Source organism: Myotis myotis, unplaced genomic scaffold (genome assembly GCF_014108235.1).
Source record: "Myotis myotis isolate mMyoMyo1 unplaced genomic scaffold, mMyoMyo1.p scaffold_m19_p_1, whole genome shotgun sequence".
Classification (NCBI taxonomy): domain Eukaryota; kingdom Metazoa; phylum Chordata; class Mammalia; order Chiroptera; family Vespertilionidae; genus Myotis; species Myotis myotis.
In genome coordinates this window covers 193994051-194012078 of record NW_023416313.1, presented here as the reverse complement: position 1 = coordinate 194012078, position 18028 = coordinate 193994051, and the positions used below count along the sequence as shown (strand labels likewise).

At 39.8% G+C, this 18028-nt stretch overlaps 1 long non-coding RNA gene across 1 annotated transcript; it reads right to left on the bottom strand.

The window, feature by feature from the left end:
- Positions 1-699: 699 nt before the first annotated feature.
- On the bottom strand, positions 700-17676 carry LOC118656254. Its single transcript, XR_004967559.1, has 4 exons — positions 17521-17676; positions 16319-16439; positions 7146-7261; positions 700-7039 (listed from the first exon to the last, which is right to left on the bottom strand). It is a non-coding gene; the product is annotated as an uncharacterized LOC118656254 (long non-coding RNA).
- Between the last annotated feature and the right edge of the window lie 352 nt (positions 17677-18028).

The following is an 18028-nucleotide window of genomic DNA, read 5'->3' as shown; positions in this document are numbered from 1 at the left end:
GCCAGGATCCCTGTGAAGGGGATGAATTTCATGCACTGGACCTCTAGTAATCAATAATGATAAATATAGTAATGAAGAATAAAAAGGCCCATCTACCTGCAACCTGTGGTTTCTCCAGTGTGTGTTCCATAAACCTTCAAATAGGGAAGAAATGCATAACCACCTATTCTTGGACCAAAAATATAGAGCACGAATGGAACAATGCATTTATTTATAAAGGAAAAAACTAAGATTCACTTGGATAACATGATTTATTACCACCACATACCAACTGGACGCAGTCCAAGACACTTATGTAATATGCAAGGTTGTTTTTTGACTCCTGGAAGAGAGTCATTGGCTCTTTTGGGTACCATCTTAGATGTGCTCATCATATGTGTTTAAGTTTCTACTAACACGTCCAGAAAAGTCTCTGTAACTTAAATGAGTTAGTTGTTCCTGGGTTGCTCAAATCACTCTATACTTAAGCCTTTGCCTTGCTGGATACAGACAAAAATGTTGATTGCTTGGAAATACCTTACATTGGGCATTGCTCACTAGTCACTGGAATGTAGGGGACTTCATCATAACTGGTTAGAAAAATTAAAAATAAACACAAGTTCCTACTAGGAAGAGAAGGAATGATATTCCTGGTGTATTCCACCTTCCTTTCACCTAATAAATCCATGGAGAACAAATGCTGCTCTTCCCTGGGTAGAGAAATTATCTTTTACTCTGAGATTGATACCTGTGATGTTTGAATAAGGCCTATATAGAGTGAGTCCTGCCATGTGTTCTCATGACTCATGCTACCTAAAAACCATTTCAGGGTCAATTTTAATGAAGAAAATTTGCCAGGAGATGGGGAAGTCTTCCAGGTACTTAAGCAAACCTTGTGCTGGAAATAAACTGCTGAGAAAAATATCACCAGATGCCTTTTCACAGGAGACCTCTAGAATTGAAGGGCATAAAGCAATTGCCAAATGTTCATGACCCCCCTCCCCTGCTTAATAAGGCACCTATGTTTCACCAGAAATAAAATTTTATTAATAACATGTCAAATATGTTTTAAAATACAGTTACCTTTCTTCTTCCCCTCAGTTTTAAAAAACAATCCAATAAAAACTCTAAATCATGAACCAAATATTTTTAAATGTTAAAAAGACACATGTTAAATTACGTAACAGGTACACATTTTCCCAAACAAATGTTGTAGAACACCATCTGCTTGATATTTGAGTGCATTTTCACACAACTCTTCTCTCCCTTTGTTAATGGTTTATGACAAATTTATGACACTATATTTCACAATAGCTATCCCAACAATTTATGACCGGAAGAGAGCCTGACAGAAAAAACATCACTTGGCATGCTCAAATCAGACAGTTTTTGCAACAGCCTCACTTACACCAGTCCTCTGCCCCTCCCTCACTCACGGCCAAAGGAAAACAGGATTCCCGAAGCAAGGGCAGGGGCCCTTGTGGAATAAAGCTCAAGAAAGAGTTCAAAGCAAGAAGTTGAAGATCGAGGTGCGATTTTTCAGCTCAGGTTTCCCAAATTCTTCAGGCTCTGCAGCTACCCATGATTCTGAGTTCAACAATATAGAATGTTTTTCTAAGATTTTTCTTAGGTTTGGCCATGAAAAAAAAATGCCAAATTCTTGTTAACTATGAACAAAACTTCATCTTTGCCTTCATGTTACTAAATGGCGCTCCCTTATCTGTATATAGTCAAGCGGGGGGAGGGGGATCAAAAAGAGAAATTTATCATGTGTCATTTCTTGACTGATAAGAACCGTACATGACTACATCCATGTTCTTTCTCTGCTCCTTGATATAGGTAAGTTTTATAAGGGAAATACTTTTCTGTGTATTTGACTATACAAACTATTCTCATATTTGTGGCCGATTTGGAAAACCGGTTTATGATATTTACTTTTTACCTTGCATTTCTTGAAAGAAAAAAATGTCTATGGAAAACTGGCATGAATACATATTCTTTGAAAATAGTAAGAGTATAGGCTTGAGTGTATATTTGGATTCTCAAAGTAATATAGAGTCTCACTACTCAAAATATGGTCAGTGGACCAGCAGCACTCACATCACCAGGTAACTTGAGAAAGGCAGGCCCATGGGCCCCATGCCAGACCTATTAAAAGGAATATACTTCACCAAGATCTTCCGTGACTTTATGCACAAAATATTGGAGAAGCACTAAGGTAGAGGAGTGTTCTTCATCCACCCAACTATAAGTCATCCTTGGGAACAGCTAGAACCACTTTAGTAGGGAAATTTTGACCAACATGTTCAACCATGAAGGAAACAACTTTTAAGCATGGTCCACTTAAAAAAGAAACAAAAATCCTGAAACGTGTCACATGTTGATGGATATAGTATTGAAGTGTGAGAATGGGAAAATGTAAGTTAAAATTCCATATATTACATAAATATTCATAAACTGCTTGAATTGCACACAGTCTGCCATTGTTTCCAACCTAAGGTTTTTTTTCTTTAACAAAAACGTACACAACGGATAACTAATACAGTGAACTCTAGAAACATGAAGATCACCTTAACAGACAATTATTGAATGACTAAGCACAATAATTTTCCAAAGAACTGTAACAAGAAACTGATGAATTCTACTTTGATACATTCTGAAAACCCTTTCCCACAGGAGTTCAGCCAGTCCTGCAAATTGTTACTTTCCTGCAAGTATTTTTGGGCAAATCAGTATCAATGCTGGGGGGAAGGAGAGTGAAGAATTAGAACCATAGCTTCTACCTGCAGCAAAGACTGGGTGTTGGGCTGTGATTCAGAGAGGAAGCCAGTGGTAGAGGAGGAGGACAGCTCCAGGAGCAGGTGTTAAGACATCTCTGGGGTTCACTTAAGCTACGCACCAGCACAAGGCAAATTAAAAAATGCTGCCCTTTTAACCTTAAACACCCTATATGCAATTCTCTGGCTGTGATTTTTCCAATTCTGCTTCTCTGCCAACACTCTCCTTGGCATTAATATTAACCTAGTTTCTCTTGTAAAAAAACATGGAAGTTACAGAAGTCAAAGGATAAGGAATTGGTCAGTGTTTGCATGTGTCTCCCTACCTCCCCATGACTTCTCGAGTCCAAGGAATGGGCTAAGGTCATCCATGCTCTCCCTCTTCAATGGAGTTCTCTATTATGCCTCCAAGTAAAAAAAAAAAAAAAAATGCTGCAAAGCAGAATGCACACTCCTTCCTAAGATCTGGGTTAGTGGACCTTCCCTTCTCCCTGGGCATCTACTTAGCCACAAATGCCTTTGGAGACGTACGCTTGAGAACAATCCCAGAGTTTGGAAAAGAGAAATGCAGGTGCTATTCCCAATAGAATCCTTACCTTTTGAACAAAAGCCATACATTGCTGAGTTCCTCTTCATCAGTGAACTGCTTAACTGCACGTTCATCTCTGCTAGTAAATCCCCAACCCTGGCACAGTGCCTGGCTCAGAGTAGTTGCTCAATTAGTAGTGGGGAATTGCACTTAATTCTAAGTCCTCCAGCACTAGAACTTATTAAATCTAGGAATATACATTGGAATCTGATCCTGCATTCGAGCTTACCCATGTATACATAGGCTCGCCATTTAGTCTTTTCCTTAACTTAATTTCTATTTTTCCTTTTCTCATCTGTGCAGGAGCTCAGTGTCAGGTATGTTTCACAGAAATACCACATTTCAAATAATGCATATACTGAATAGAATCTAATCTTGTGCATCATCAGCAAATGAAAGAAAAGATCATACAAAGTGGATCTCAGGGTTTAGATGTATAACAGGCAGGAAAGCAAAATTGAGTATAATAAGCAAGCAACCCCTCCCCACATGAAACAACTTTCTCTTTCACTTACTAATCCTGTTCCTTATTTCTCTGCCCTTCTTTCCCCCTTCCTCATCTCTTCATTTTTCCTCTCCTCTTTTTAAAAATCTCTTCTTTTTTACTAGGTCTTTTGGCTGTTTGGGCACCCACAAGAGTGATCCAAATTACCAACGGCACTCATATTTCCCACCCTCTCTGTCTTACTCTAAGAGTGGCTCTGGTCACCAGAGAAAGGATGTCCAGGTTCAAAAAAGGTGTACCTTGTCGCCCATTTGGCCTCTCACATCTGGAGCAGGTCTATGCAGGGTCTCCCTATGATTCAGTTTGGCCGGATAAATCAGCCATCTTATTGGTTAGCTCAGAAAGTTACATAGTTGAAATATAAATATTATTTTTTTAAAGTCAAGATAATATTAGTCAACTCAACTATGAATTGTTTATTGGGAGAGAAATTTGATGCTCTAAAAGATATTTTTAAAATAACTTGTTTTGAAATCAGCACATATTTTTTAAAAGCATATTCAGAAATACTGCTGGTTTGTAAGTTCCTTCTCTACATATGAATGTATAGATCAGAGAGCTGGGTTAACGATGTCACCAAATAAACAGACTTCACATCTCTTACTGGTTCAGTGACTAAGAGTTCTTGCTTTGTTTAAGATTTCCAACACACAGTATATATTACAATTTCACACTGTCTTGGTAATTTTCTCTCTCTCTTCTATATTGCAAAGTATGAGCATTTCTCTCCTCAAACAATTGTAATATGTGACATTTTTGTAAGTCACATCTATTAGCACTAGTGTGTTTTCTTGTAGACACTGTCCTAAATGGAGCCAAATATTCTTTTCAGTAAAAAATTTAAACTATTGGAGAGCTAATTCTATTTTTAATTATATGATAGTAATATTATCCTAACAAGTTTTGCATCTATTCAAATAATGCCCCCACTGTTTAAGAAATCTACATTTTAAAAGACACATTCTGGAAAATAAGGTATTTTATAAGCAGTAAAATGAAGTTTCTAAACTTTGTGGCCAAGTTTTTGCCCTTAAATTAATTTTTAAATATGTATATTTGTATTTCAAAGCTATCTCACCATTTATACCAAAATGCCTTTAGAAATTAACATCAATGATAATTTTTCAGTTTGTTCCTAAGCATTTTTTCCTAGTTTTGATTGAGCAATTAAATATAAACCAGACACTTTTACCAATTATATAGCTATGTTGTTCTAACAATGCATGCTGATTAGAGTACTGATATTCTTTATACCAAAAGCATCCATGTTAATCACCTCTATGATTCATTAGAGGGAGCAAGTTGTGAATCAAAACTAAGAACAAAATTCTCCTGAAGAGAAAAAGGCCTTCTTGGGTATAAGATGGCTTTCAACAAAGCAAGATACAAGGCTGACAGATCACCATACTTAAATTTGCCAAAACATATGATCACCGAAGGCCTGTCATGTCTTCATTTAAAGCAGTGTCCTTGATTATCATTGTGATGTACAAAGTGCTCAGAAAGCACATTAGTAGGCAAATCTTTCCAAAACCCTTCCACACTGTTCTCCTATGTCCTGTACAATCCTTATGTAAGATTCTTACCTTGATTACCATACTCTAGCCAACACTCATCTTTGGGTCTTTGGTATTTTCTTGAATATACCTTTGGCATCTAGTTTTCCCAATCTGCTTTATCAGTTAGTGACAATTTTTGAAATGATATGCTCCATAGGACATAACTCAAGACATTTAAATCAGACATCTCACTCGAACCTCAAAGAAAATGATGAACTGCTTCAAAGGATTTCAGGAATCTATCCAACTTGTTAAATAATTAGCTTTCAAGTTGCAAAATATAGGGATGGATCTAAACTCGACCCCAAAGGCATTCTGAAACATTTTGTCAAATAGTGATTGGTCAACTACTGTACAAAAATCAGTGCAAAGTTTCATCCAGGCAGCCTTAAATGCACTCTTAAGTAAAGAAATAACATCATGTAGAATTTCTGTTGTTCTCCCCAACTTTTGCAGATAAGATTTTTAAAAAATTATCAACCTATTAAAACAAATTTTCCCTGCCTACTCTTTTCCTGAGCTTCACAGCCTATAAAAAAAATGACATCATAAATAAAATTTAAACTCTTAACTAAAGACCCACCACAAATTTTAACTGCCCCTAGAACTTAGAGATAAGCCCATCCACAAGGCTATTTTATGAAGTTTCACCTTAAAAGAGACCAGAAAAACAAAAAGCAAAATGGATCAGGTTGGAGTAGTCTGGTTGTTACATTCAGCAGTTAAATTGCCATAAGTCTGCCCCATCTTGAATTGCCATGAATGCTAAAAAGGAGAATGATGTCAAACGATTATTTGGCACAATGCTTAACACTGCAAAGCTTTTCAGCAAGAACCTACCTCTCTCCTCATCGTTTACAGAAAATTACTGTAAATTTGTTCCACCTTTAATCCTCAGGGACAAGATTTTACCAGTTTCATCTGTTACTTTTCACCATGAGTGGCAGAATTTGGAAATACGGGCTTAAAATGTTTAAATCTGTGTAAGAAGTCAATCTCGTCTCTTCCTATACTTTATCTTAAAATAAATTGGGGGAGGGAGTGCTTCTAAAGCACTTACTTGCCACTTAATAATGGGTGGACATATTTCCAGTTTGACTTGATGATACTAAGGACTGCTGAGTAATAACCAGAGTTCTCTCTGATCAGTTTAGCATGCATCTCATCTTGGATCTCAAGTGCCTTACGTTCACATCTTCACTATAAACAGTTCAGGCATTTAGAAAACAAAGTATCAATGGACTTAACAGTTACTTTAATTCATTTTATAAATAAGCAACTGAGAATTCTGCTCCAAGTGGCCGCTAGTGTAGCCCATCCCATAAATGGCATTTTCCGAAGCATAAGGCACAATATGATACGAATGCAGCTCTTCGTAATAGAGAGACTGAGAACAGCATTCCTGTACCATAAACTTCAGCCGTTTTCTTGCATCAGAATAAGCAGTCTTATAGCAGGGAGCTTCTTTAAAGTATTCATAGCTCTCTTTCTCCGTCTCCAGGTGGATCTTCCTCAGCAAATTGTTAATTAACACAGACCTTCTCAGGTAGGTTTCTGGGTCTTCAAGAAACCTGAGCTTCTCCAGAGACAGTTTGAGTATGCAGGTCCTGTCTTCGGGCAGTATCAAGTGCTGGAAGGCAAGCACATCGTTAACGCTACTTGCCTTAGAGACATGAAAGCCAGCACTTTTTGCTGAGTCATAAAAAATGAAAGAATAATAACAGGCGAACCCTTACTTTTGGAAAATACCCATGGTAATCTTGATGTAAATCTTCTTCTTCTGCATATTTCCTCTTAAAGTAGGCTACTTTCGACGTTGTTAACGTGTATGTTAATACTTTGGTTGGATAAGCTAAACAAAACAAAATAATTGGAGAAAAGTCAGATTTTGTGACAAAGGCTATTTTACCATAAAAGTGCTATGAGTAAAAAGGAACAGGGGACTCTGGAAAGTGGTATTCTCTCTTCACTTACTAAGCAGCTTGGTAAAGCAGTCAGGGGCATTGCCCTGTGGTGGAGATGCCACTATTCAGGCCCAGAATCGGTGTTCAGGTTGCAGAATTATAGTTATTTCCTTAAGCATCCGCTTGAAAATAAAATACTTAACCAATCCTCTATTTCCTTTCATGCCATTTAATGCAGAAACATACCCAATTTGATTCACAAAATGTAATGAACAAAGATGTTATTGTCATCATTCTTTTAGTTAAACTGCCTAATTTACAGAGGTAATTTAATGGTTCTGGGTTAATCAAGCTGGTGTAAAATTGGTTGGTGACCCAATTACACTTTTAAAGAAATAATTGTGTCTGTCTATAGACAAAGCCTATGATATGGTGATGGTATATCACCATCCTCATAATGCATGTCTTAAAGAGTTAATCATCAGTAAATGAAAGGTTTAGAACACTTGACCTTGGTGTAATATCTGAAAAATGAAAATCTTTGTTCTCTCCTTTGAAATTCTGTTGCTATTGAGGATTCTGGCTTACTTAAGGAAGGACAGTGTTCTGAGAGCAGATTTTCAGAAAAGAGATGGTTTGGTTTAAAGAAAGTTCCTAGTGTGTACTCTAGGTGGTGCTCGTATCACAGAAAAGAAGCAAGTTCGACCTTAAAAGCAAAAGGCAAGGAGCTTCCTAGTGAACGCAGTGAATGAATTTAGACTACAAATTATTGAGTCCTGTTCAGTACTCATTCAACCTCAGAGGCCAGACCAGAAAAAAAAAAGTTCATGTTTAACCATTGTCTAGTTTAATCTCAAATATGTCCAGGTGTTGAAACCATTTGCTTCTCAAAATGAGTAGTTTATTAAAGTGTTAAGTAAATTTTTGGTTAAGACATTTGATGTTTTTCCTCCAACACCCTAAATTTTTTAAATCATAAATATTAAATGTGTTCTTCAAGAATCTGCTCCTCCTAGTTTTTCCCCAACTCGATGCATCTGTATAAATGCTTCCTGCAGCTTTTTGTAGCTGAATGATTTTCTAAACTGGTAGGAAAAGCTACAAAATCACACCTTAAATAATCCAGATAGTCAGTGCCTCACAATGGATTATAAACCCAAGAGAGTCTTTAAATAAAGTCTTATAAAGTCTTTTATTGTCTTTGTAAGTACAATAAAAATTTTAAACCATTGGTGTGTCTGACCTAAAGAGACGAATGTGTAATGATCACTCACAATCTAAGCAAAGACAATAACTGCTACTATATGTATACAATCTTTGAATTCAATCAGCAAAACTCGGTTTATATGGAATTCTTACAGATTTCAAAAGATTAGAACAAAAGAACAAAATCGATTACATTGAAAACAAAGGAAACATCTTTGAAAGCACTTTTCCCAGGGGCTGTTTTTCAGTAAACTGCATTTTCTTTGGTGTATTTTCAACGGATTTAATCAAATAATTAGGTGAAACTTTGGGACATTCGGTGATGACGATCAATTCCTGTGACTGGCGACTTTTTAAATGGTTTAACTAGTTGATGCCCCAGTGGTTCTCAAATGTTAGCCAGCATCAGCACCATCGGAGATCTCCTTAAAACGCCAATTGCTGGGGCCTACCCCCAGAGTTTCTAACTCAGGAGGTCTGGGCTGGGAGCAGAGAATACACATCTGTAACAAATTTCCAGATGATGTTGATGTTGCAGGTCTGAGGGCCACTTTTTTTTTTTAGAGCTTCCATGTGAAAGCCTTAGGAAAACTCCGGAGTAGCACTACAACAGCAAGTTGAAAAACAGAACATTGAGCCAATCAGCCGATTGCCTTATCATCAGAATGCCAAGCAATCAGCTTGATTGATTTTTGTTGTTGTTGCTATTGCAACATTGATGCTTTAGAATCATGAACAAAGCCAGACTGCACTTTAACTAGGGAATGATGTCACTTTTCAACAGAAATTCCTAGGCTCACATTAAGAAGTATCAATGGCTGTTGTTCGCATTACAACTGGAGAAGCTGCTGATTTCTTAAAATAAGGTCCAATGAATTACTATAGAGTAGCACACGATGAAGGAAGACTTGGAAATGAGCAGAGTGACTTTACCATAAGGAAAACATTATAAATACAATATGTACCTATCTTTAAATGTCCGCTCATTTTACTTTCCAAAGCAATGCAATCTCTACAGCATTTATAACCAATTAAAAACCTTTGAATGAATGATACAAGGAAGGGAAGGTGGAAACTTGGAAAACCAAATGTCAAATACAGCAAGTAACGCTCTGGGGAAGATACATATTTTTATTTAAGAGATCAAGGCCAAAAAATCTACCAAATGTCTCCAAGGTTCATAAAGATGCTGTCTGGCTGTATTCAAGCAGTCAGCCTATGATGAGGAATGTTGCAAACCCTGAAACTACAGAGTAATTTCACAGGGGACTTGCAGGGACTAGCGCGGTGTCTCAGCTCCCTGGGCAACAAACACACTTAGCAACTTAGGTTACTGCTCTTAAAAAACACCCCCATGGGTTGTTGAAATGCCGAAAAGCTTTCACAGCTGGTATCAGTTTGACAATTACCTCCTTGCAGGCTGTTTAGCTATTTGCAATGTTTTCAGCATCAAATGTTGGAGGATGTGCTCAGCCACTTTGAGACTAAAATATACAGCAAACATAAGTAGCTACATCTGTTTTCTTGGCTGAACTGGAACTCAAAAAATTCAGACCTGGAAACTATTATCTGATCACCTGGTTCAGCCTCCAAAGTCTGTAGATGAGGAAACTGTGGCCCAGAGAAGTTCAATCATTTACAGTCTGTTGTCCGCTAAGAGTTTGGTTTTGAAGTCAGATGGAAGTGGGTTTCAATTTCTGTTCTGCTGCTTCTTAGTTATGTGACCTTGAGAGAATTACATCAACTCTACGAATCTCATTTGCAAAGTGGGGATAGAAATAATACTGGCTCATAGGAGCACTGAAATAATTCATGGCAAGAGGCTGGCACTGTGCCTAGTATATAGTAAGTACTCAATAAATCCTAGCTCTTATTAGTGCCAATAAGGGCAGATCTATCCCACAGAAGTAAACCCCAGCCTGGCCTCCCAGCTCTGACTCTGAGACTCTTTCCATCACCCTGCCTCCCAGAGATACTAGGTTATAATTAGAGAGGTAAAAGACTGCAAAGGAATATTTCAAACAGTCACGTTTAAAAATATAGTACAGCTACTATAAAGGCTGCAAGCAAATATTTCTGGATTTAGTGCCTCTGGTCATACATTTGGGGTAAAGGAAATATTTCTGAAACATCCACACAGTCATTTGGAGAGTTAAAGTTACTCCAAATACCCAAAGGAGTGTGCCTGTTATAACCCAGAAAACATGTGTAAACCTGTATGTATATGTCTCCGGCAACTAAAAAGGCAAACTCAGCCCAGCCTGTAATTTAATGAAGCTGATGAAATAGATAAGAAAAAGTAAAATGACTCTGTCTTCCTAGACAGTGTCCTGAGCTCTGAGAACAGCATATAAATCATAAAACTGAATTAGGCTGAGCCTAAATTTATCTCTGAAGGTAAAATGGCGAGTGCTGGCTTGTATATTCAAATCGTTTCCTTTGGACACATGAAATCTCTGCTGGGCTCAGTGTATGTCATGGTGGAAAACTTCAACGAGCAACAAATTAAGAATCACAGAACAGAATGACCATCCTGTCACTGGGGTTCTGGCAGTACAATTTGTACTTATTTCTTTAAATAAATGTTTAAAATGTAATTACCAACGATTGCTCAAATGCTTTCTTATTGTTCTGCTTCTGACTCCAGACAACTGAAACCCTATTATTATACAAGTGATTTCATTTGGTGCGCGGCCCAGGGCAGTACATTAAGGAAAGATCATCAGCAAATTAATTTACAAACACTTTGACAGAACAGACAATAAAAAAAGAACACCTCCTGTCATCATAACCTGTTCTTTGTCCAAGACTGAAAAGCCTGAGAGATGGTGAACTGATGAGTTTAACATATTTGAATGTTGGTAAGCTTTTCCTTTTCATTCAATCAATACACTGCAAAACCAGCGTCCAGACCATCCCATGAGATGTGTGCATCTGTAGCCACAGACAAAAGAAGAGTCTCGTCAATGGGGAGAATAGGTGGGTGCTCCTCTCAGATCAACCACTGACTCACTGACTCATGCTGCAGACAACTCAAGGGCCTCTGCCTCCAGTCTCCCACTGATTTCCCTTTTTGTGGTGTTAGCCTGGCATGAGCCTCAGAAAGTACATGTCTCGCCCTGACTAGTGTTTCTCAGCAGTTAGAGCATCAATTCCCAGTCAAGGGCATGTACCTGGGTTACAGGTTTGATCCCTGGCCCTGGTTTGGACATGTGTAGGATGCAACTGATCAAAGTGTCTCTCTCACATGGATGTTGCACTCTCTCTGTCCTCTGTCTCTCTCCTTTTCCTTCCCTCCTTTCCAATCTCTCTGAAAAGCAATGGAAAAAATATCCTCCATTGAGGATTAACAACAACAACAAAAAAGTGTAGGTCTCTACCTATCGAAATAGGTAGAGACCTACACTTTTCTGGTGGCAAAGCTACCAGACATTCTTCTTTAAGGGCCATGACCACTTTTGTTTGGAAAGAGCTATTCCATCTGTCACTGTCGGCCATGTTCTGTAATCTTGCTGCAGACTTAAAATATGTGCTTCAGCACGACTGCCCAGTACTGTTCCACAGGCCTAGTTCAAATCCCAGCTCTACAATATTTTTGCTTAGTGACTTTGGGCAACATTTGCTTAACCTCAAAGAGCCTGAGTTCCCCATCAATGAAATGCCAAATTCATTGAGTTGTATGCAAATTAAGTGAGATGATGTTTTAAAAGCACATACTCAGTGCCTGTTGCATATCCACATATTTTTTGGTGCATAAATGTTAGGTATTATTATTTGTTTTCTTATTTTTGAAGTCATACATATATCCTACTCAGCAGCACTATGTTATCTATGGGACATCTGTTCTCCCTTTAGTGTTAAGCACAGGATGCATGAAACATTCCTGAGTGTGTTCAGGAAGGTAGACCAGTGCAACATCCAAAGCTGCAATGCTGCGCCCTCTGTGGACCTTTAGTCTTGTTGATATTTAGCAATATTTCATCAATTGTCTCCCTCACAAGCCTTTGCCCAGCACCCTTCTGGGAACTGTGCTGTATGGGAGCAGAACTCAGTGCCAGTTTTGAGCTCTGAATCAATGGAACAATCTCTTTCATCAAATGGATCATCTATCCCACACACAAGACTGACTCCACTGACAGTTTTAAATTACCAACAAGTTGTAGCTCCTGGAAGACTTTCATAGGAACTTTCATTGGGATACTGACAGCCAGTGAGTTAGAAGGGTTTCTCAAGAGACCAGCAGCATCTGGAACCGCCCCAGTTACAGGCACGGGATATTAAATGAAACACTGACAATTCCACAAATCTATCCTGTTCCCTGGTGATGGCCTTGGAACCAAAGAGAAGAGCATTCCATGGGATGTGACCATCCATGCAGCTATGAAGTTACCTTAGATGCTGCACAAAGCCTAACTCCTGCCATGATCGGGCCCTGGCCACGATAGAGACCAACAGCTGTAGGTTTCCTGGGTAAACTTTGTGGTTCACCACCCCTCAGAAGTGCATTCCTTGTTTTGAAGATGATCCTCCCTTTCACTCCACCTTTCACTTTGGAAAGTGGAAATAAGAAAGAAAATTAGTAAAGCAACTGCATAGCTATATATAGGTCCCAAGAAGTATCTTCCCAATAATGTCTATGGAGAGGCTAAACTGCCTTAGATGGCCAGGTCTGTTGCTCAGAGAGGAAGGTTATAATCCCTAATATACACACAGCAAGTGGTCTTTTGAAAAGTATCTGACCTATATCATCTATATCATCTTCCACTTTGATACCACCATCAGGTTGGGTTACAGCACCCAAAACATTTAGCCAGGTATCCCCAAGGGTTTGTAGAAAAACAAAAGATGTAATGACTCGTGAACAATTTTGCTCACTCAGAATTTATGAGAATTTGCTCTGGAATTAGGTGGTTTTCTGCCCTCACTCATATGGTGCCTGATTTGTGTCACCTCCTGGAGCTGCTCTAGTGGCAAGATGTTCTTCCTTCACAGGGAGCCTGTCTTCTAAGGAGCTGAAGGTGCTTCATTATATTGCACTGTGTTCAAGCTCACGCACTCCACCTAAGGTTATTAAGAGTTGGTCTATCTCCCACATTACAGGTAGAGAACCTGAGCCATGAAGTGGTGAAACAAGTACCACAGGGGGGCAGAAGTGAGGCTAGGCTCCAGAGTCCTGATTCTCTGCAATACCCCTGCTTTTCTTGATATTTCAGGCCCCCTTTTGATAATCATCTTAAAAAGAACACATACTTTTAAACACCACCACAGAGGAGAAGTTCCAGCTTCGAACCTGGCCCTCCTCCCCTTCTAGGCATCAGTGGTATTTAGAAGACACTTGGATCTCTGCCTACCAAGTAGACTTTCTGTTGCACTTTACAGTCAATAATTTATAATGTGAAAAAGTTTTTTATTCTAATATAAAGCTATATTATAGTACTGAACACAACACCAGCCAACCCTTGTGCTTTTCATTAATATCCTCCCACCACCCCACTGAGAATGAGTGCAGTAAACTAGATGGCTCTGTTATTAGCCTGTTTGTAAAAATTTAATCAGAAAAAAATTTAAAAAGAATTGTGTTAGACTAAAAAGGGGCTGCACTGATCATTTAGAGCCCAGTGGTTCTCAACCTTCTGGCCCTTTAAATACAGTTCCTCATGTTGTGACCCAACCATAAAATTATTTTCGTTGCTACTGCATAACTGTAATGTTGCTACTGTTATGAATCGTAATGTAAATATCTGATATGCAGGATGGTCTTAGGCGACCCCTGTGAAAGGGTCGTTCGACCACCAAAGGGGTCGCGACCCACAAGTTGAGAAGCTCTGATTTAGACAGACAACTTATTAAAAATAAGATGTGGGGATGGGAGTTTGACAAGGATTGGTTTCCCCTAAACCGGAACAGGTGTTTCTGGCTCAGTTCTAGTCCTGAATGATTATGGTCCATATACATCTTTGCTTCTGAAATTCTTCTATTTTCAGCCTTTTCTGGGTTTCTGAAGCATATCGCTTTGACAAATAGAGCAATGTGAACTGGCTGTGCCTTCGGTTTAGAGCTACTGTTGGGAAGCTGGTGTTTTGATAGCTGAAGCCAGCTGGCCTGAGTCCTCAGTGGAGAGCCCAGATGTGGAGGCAAGAAACCCCAGCATCTTCATCAAACCTTTCCACTTCCCTCCACGTTACAAAGCATCTCCTTAATCTCACGAAAGTACCATGACATAAAACAGAACGTGGAATGTTCATAAACACCTAAAAACTTCCAACAAGAGCTGGGAAAAAACTGAAATCAGGGCTTGGTTTCCATTTTAACCTGACTGATCTCAGCTTTATCGGAGCCTTATAGACCAAAGTACACCCCCTCTTTACATGTTCAACTACAGCTGGTATTCCTATTGAGGAGAGTGACTCCATCCTTAACTACAAATTGGTGAGAATTGTTTTTCCCACTCTGACTTATGATCCACCGATGTCTCTAGGATTAAAAACTTATAATGGTACTATTTGATTTGTTTAAAGCTAAATACCATGATAACATTTTCTGGTGAATGATTTTAAACAGATCAGTTCTCCAAAAGTACACAGCATATATCCTGCACATTATACATTCAGGATAAAATCATAATGAAAATTTAAGAGCCTCTTTTACTTGACCTTGTTGATTGCAACAGTGGTCTTCACGAAAGGGCAGACTCGTTCAATAATTAAAGGCACTGAAGGATTGTAAACCCCTATGCATATTGCATAAAAAATAGGATGTGTATAAATTACTAAAACTCAAGACTCAGGCATGTACAGGAATCAATACTTGTGGCTGCTGTACTCAAACGTTCCTCAGGTTGATAGCATGACTAGATCTCTATCTGCATCTCATGGCAGAATGACAGCAAGTATTTTTGGTATCCTTAGATTTGTTTTTCACCATAAAATGTAGTAATTGCGATGGAGAAAGAAAAAAGGGTGGGCAGTACTACAGGCCAATTGAAACCAACATTTGTGATGGTTCAAATGGTCACCTTTAATGCTTAAAACCACTAAACCACAAATATTTCAATGACTATGGAGACCAGTATTTTCAAAGCCTCATGATACTCATAAACACTGTACTAATATAACTGATATAACATTGTATACCAACTACACTTGAATAAATAAACACAATACAACAGCCAGAACAGAATAAATTTTCAAACTGGTTTCTGAGTAAAATTGTTCAATTATTTATTTTTACAAAGGGAAGTAAGGAAAGGGAAGAAAGGCAGCATGACACATTTTCATGAATTCGATCACAATTCGCTGGGCTGGTTACCTACAGGAAGTGCACATGGATAGCTCAGTATATGTGAAAGTTACACAACGCCGGAGGGCTGAACCCTCATTAAAAGACCACATTCAGTCTTGAAAATTGAGTTTAAATGCTTAACACTGATGGGTTTGTATCATCATGACCTTCATGCAAATTAAATTTAAAACATCACCACAATCTCTTTTTGCAACTTAGAGAGTTCTTTTCATTGCCTTCATTCAGACATGCTCCAGTGTGCTGAGCCGGCTTCCGCTTGACATGCTCCCTGAGCCAGGCTACCTAATTTGGCCCACCCTATTCACATGGGTCTCAGAGAGGAAGATCTGCCAGACCACAAATGTCCTTTCTACAGAAACCCTCTATTGACTTCTACCCAGCAACCATCTATAGAAACAACCCCTTACATTGATCTTGTAAGTTATGGTAATGCTACATTAGCATTTATTTCTCTGGATACATATTTAAACAGTAATGTCTGCAAAGCCAGTGATTACCTGGTGATGCTGAATCAATCTGAAAAGTGTATTTCTAGGACAGCTTCAGAAAATCTGGTGAGAGTTCCCCTTTGCACAGCAAGCATTTCTCACAGCCTCTGGCTCATGAATGAATGGTTACCTGAGGTTTTGAAACAAGGAGACAGACGCAAATAATGTGGGAAACGTGAGCACGACACTGACTTGAACTGGTTATCAAGCAGGTGAAAGCACTTAGTAGGAGGACACGCAGATCTTTGGGGGGCGGGGGGTTGGTCTGGACCAGAGAGAAAATAGAGAGGCCTTTGAACACACTATTAATTTCATTTTCTCCAAATTTAATTTCAAACGTGAGGAATCTTGACTATCCTAAGAAATCTGGAAATAACTGAATAACTGATCTCACCTGTTATTTACTGGGAGATTAACAGTCGGTTAATGTTTTGTTCTGTTTTTAAACTCAGTCAGAGAGATATGTGTTTTTTTTTAATGCCAGGGTTTGTATAATTTCAGAAAAGATTTTCTTTAAAGTAAGAATCCAGCAGTTAACTCAAAATACACCAATTCAATCGTTCTCTGGAATACACACTGTTTCTCGCAAGCTTTGAAATAGCTAAATGGCACTTTTCTTTAAAGGGCATGTTTAGCTGCACCTTTTCTACATAGCTGTAGGCTTACAGATCTCATCATCTTCTATATTTAGAGAGATGAGCTTTCCAAAGGCAGATAGGCAGCCAATGAGGAGGATCCCATCAAAAGAGAGGTGAGTTACTATGGTTACTTTTCAGGAGGCTGAGTAACAGTGAAGGGCTGCTCCCGGCCAAATGGACCCTTTCCAGAGCAGGACCTAAAAAGATGTTGCTCCCGGTACGTGCTGATTCAATTAGTGGAGACTCCACTATGTCACTTTCGCCTACACCGCAGGCTTCCTGTGAGTGATTGCTGCTTCCTAAGGCACACAGGCAGCGAAGTCCAAGGAAAAACAAGGACTGAAAACTTCCGAGCACAAACCTAACAGCGATGGGCAGGGACATCCTCAAGAACCAACTCCACGATTATTATTTCTTAATTGAGTCGGGATGTTTGGGGCTACCAGCTGACCACTTTTCAATGGGCTGGGGGCGGGGTGGGATCTCCCAACACCTTCCCACCCTCACCCCCTGAGCCTCAAACGGAGGCAGCTGGCTGGAGGAGTCCACACCTTGCGAGCTGGGTCCACTCACCGTGAGACGGGCGCATGCACTTGTCTGGGAAAGGCGCGGGGTTCGGTGCTCCCTGCTTTTGCGGCTGTCACTCTTCAGACGGCGCTGACAGCGGCGGCGGCGGCGGCAACTGCAGCTCGGCCGGCAGCCCTGGCTCCCGCAGGTCCGTCCCTCCGCTCTCTGAAGCGCCTCTCGCTCTGCTTCCGAACGCGAGGCGGGCGCGCAGCTGTTCTCTGCTCGCATTGGACCAGAGGGAGCAGATGTTACCCGGTTGCTAGGAGCGTTGCTAGGAGGCGATGACGCCCCTCCAACCGCTCAGGAGCAACTTCCCTGCAGGTCGGGTGCACTGGCGGAGGCTGTAGGAGCAAGGTTGGAGAGCAGGGACGAAGAGGGGCGGCGAACAGAGTCCCAAACAGGGAAGGTCCTCTTGGGGCCTAAGTAGGGTCCAGGAGAGCGGGCGGGACCTGGGGTGAGAGAGCGCTGCGGCTGCCCGCGCCGGGCTTCTTCTGGATGAGCTCCCGCAGGCCTG